Below are 3,776 nucleotides of genomic sequence, written 5' to 3'. Positions count from 1 at the left end.
TGTGTGTGTGTGTGTGTGTGTGTGTGTGTGTGTGTGTGTGTGTATGTATGTTTGAATATGTGTGTAAGTTTGTGTATATGTGTGTGTGTATGTGTGTGTGAATGCAAAGAATTGAGGAAATAGTTATGAACTACATGTGTGTGTGTGCGTGTGTGTGTGTGTGTGTTTTTGTGTGCGAGCGTGCTTGGGTGTGTGTGCGTGCGCGTGTGTGTTCTTTTAATCGCAAAAATGAAAAGGTAATACCTCACTAGCAAGGGTCTGGTAACTGAAAAACTGTAACATAGAACGTTAATATTTCGTCAAAATTTTATCAAGGGACTAATTTTATCTACAAATAAAACAATTTGCCAACTTTGTAAAAGTAAGAAATTCTCCTTTCTAAAGAACAATTATTAATACAAATCCAGGACTTCTAGGAGGCCCCCTAATCATTTCACTGTGATATTTTAAACCCACACAACGGGGAACCTTCCATAGCTAAATATAATTAGTATCATTGTTCATAGCCAAATATGTCATCAAGTTAAACTTTATTTATATGTACGTATCTTTAAATAAACAAATTGCCTTCTTCTACAGTCAAAAATGTTTTTATATACATGTACGTATCTTTTAACAAATATATCAGATAAATAGCAATCATATCCTGTTTGTCACTGACGACCTTCAGCCGTGTTGCACAGTGAATGCACACACATTTGTTTCTTTTCGATTGCTCAAACTTTATAAACCCCACTCCTCCCACTATAATCTGATTTTTACTCTTAACGCCAACACATAAACTAAGCTTCTATATAAAGATAAAATGTCACTTACGTGTACCTAAATGTGTGCGTATCCATCCGTGTGTATACACTGTGCATGTAGAACAGCCTTCTTTTTCAAGCATTTTATTGGCCAGAAATCAATGTAATCGAGTTTACTTACTCCTTAATAAAGTTTGTATTTCTTCATTAAGCCTTTATGTTAAGTTTGGAAGGTCTCTGTCTGCATGAAATATGAAGGGAACGCTATTTTAGCTTTTTGTTTTTGTCAGAAAGGGATTTTGAATGTGGCATTGTAATTGTTAAAACCATCGTCATTGGATTTAAAATTGTTTACTCTTTTTACTCTTTATTCTTTTACTTGTTTCAGTCATTTGACTGTGGGCATGCTGGAGCACCGCCTTTTTAGTCGAGCTAATCGACCCCAGGATTTATTCTTTGGAAGCCTAATACTTATTCTATCGGTCTCTTTAGCCGAACCGCTAAGTTACGGGGACGTAAGCACACCAGCGATGTTGGGGGGGACAAACAGAGCCACACAAACTTATACACACACATACATATATACGACAGGCTTCTTTCAGTTTCCGTCTACCAAATCCACTCACCAGGCTTTGGTCGGCCCGACGCTAAAGTAGAAGACACTTGCCCAAGGTGCCACGCAGTGGGACTGAACCCGGAACCATGTGGTTGGTAAGCAAGCTACTTACCACACAGCCATTCCTACACCAATATTTGAAAATATTTTCATAATCTGTTTCACGTATGCCATGTCTGTATGCTAATTTAGTTGGTGTGTTGCTATTGATAAGGCTTCCATATCTAATCAGCTAGTTTTATGTATTATTTTGTATAGGGTGGTATTGCTAAATTAATGTTTTTCTAATAAGTTTTGTCTTCACGCTTGTTTTCCAGTGCGCTTTAATGGCTCCTTGCAAACTCATAGTCAACCGACGATAAAGTAAACGTGTGTGTATGTCCTATATAGTACTGAAGTTATAAATTTTATCACTTTTATGTTTCCATTATATTACGTGTGTATATATGTATGTAAGTCTGTGTATGTGTGTGTTAACAGAGATGTTATTGATTCTCTTTAACATATAAGTAACTGGGTTATATTTTAAATCAGGTATGTTTATCTTCTAGACTAAATGTATGCTGTACAAGATATTAGTGATGTTACAGATTTATTTTGAGCCATTTATTTGGGAAGCAGCTTCGTTTTGTCGTGTGTTGCAAGGACTTCCGTAAGAAACAGTATAGCCTGCACACTAGTAAAATTATCTTGGTAACCGTTAAATATGTTTATGCATGGATTTTAGTTGCTGTGACATTCTGTCATGCCAAAATTCTGTCACATATACAGTTTTCTTCTATGATTTCTGCAGTATTTCCCAATAACTAGCTTACACGTAGCAATCACTTATTGACGGCAATGAGAACATTTTTATATTAAATTAGGCTCTGAAAATATATAATACATCAAGAGCCATAACTATCATTTCTTGACAACCTCAAATTTTCCCATTTTCTCAAATCGTCTAAAAAAACTGAGTGATTGGGAATCTGGGATTTTGGTTGAGAGATCAGAAAACATTTCCAAGGAATAAATATAATTTCAGCACAAGTCTCAAAAGAGTCAAGACAAGACTTGTGTCCTGAATCTCATCAATGGCTATAAAAATTCTGCAAAATGAACTGTTATCTTGTTATAGTTAGAGTTAACGTGTTAATATGCACTAATTGGAGAATTCCTTGTTTTTTTCTTCCATTCTTCCAACTCTTTGCTATGATATCTACGTAAGGAGTCCATGTCATCATTGCGGTACCTATCCAATGGCACGTAATGTATATGATTAATTAAATATAAATTCTGGAAACGTTAGAAGTCAATTCTGAAAATTAATTACATCTCTTTATATTTCAAGTTCAAATCGCATTACAGTGTTGGCCTGTGCATCCTTAATATGACCCCTGGATTTGGTCATATAAGTGACACTCAAGTATTAAAGTTTATTATTCAAACTACACCCTAACCTCAAAGCCCGTTTCCTTATGCCAACATTTGAAATGATAATTAGAAATTATCTAGATTAGTAAACAAAAATATATAGCTGCACATTTTAACCATATCATTAACCTCACCATCATCAATAAAATCGCAGCAATCTCTACCACATATTGGTTGTATGTATTGAAAATATTTTAAACTTTTTTTAAATGAAGTTTAATATCGTACACCATAAATCATATTTATATTTTTAATAGGCTTCTTTATATTTATCAGATTATTTTTGGTTAGATACTTGAAATATTCCTAACAGAGAAAGCAATACGATACATATACACTACATGATTATCGCCACTGATTCACATACGTATAATTTTGTTGTCGTTACAATTAAATTCACTTACGTTACAAAAGATACTTAATCATTTTATCCTTAATGGTCTTCACATTTACCATTATAATAGCATTGTTCTTCAGTTTTACTTATTTGCATTTATATACCATTCTATTCAGTAATAATTTTGTAGATAACTCCCATTGTGATTAAATAATTTTGAAACCTTTGATGTTTCCTTTACATTCATTTTTTTTTCATTAAAACTCTTCTGACTCCTTTTGTACATATCAATCACTTATACTTCAAACGTTTGAGGTTTTTCAGTAGAAATTATATAGAAAACTCATTTTTATTAGGATTACACGCAAGTTCCCTTTCCATTTAAATATGAATACACACTCCCACACGTATATATACACATATACGTATATATATACGTACATACATAAAAACATACATACATACATGCATACTTACATACACACACACATACAAACACAAACATATACACACACATACAAACACAAACATATACACATATACACATACGCAAGGATACGTATGAATAAAAGTACTATGAATAGATGTGTATGTGAGTTTGCGTGTGTGTTTATGTGTGTGTGTGTGTGTGTGTGTGTGTGTGTGTTTGTGCGCGTGTGTG

The sequence above is a fragment of the Octopus bimaculoides genome, chromosome 3, assembly GCF_001194135.2.
Source record: "Octopus bimaculoides isolate UCB-OBI-ISO-001 chromosome 3, ASM119413v2, whole genome shotgun sequence".
NCBI lineage: Eukaryota > Metazoa > Mollusca > Cephalopoda > Octopoda > Octopodidae > Octopus > Octopus bimaculoides.
The sequence above is the reverse complement of the archived record's forward strand: the minus strand, read 5'-3'. Positions refer to the sequence as shown.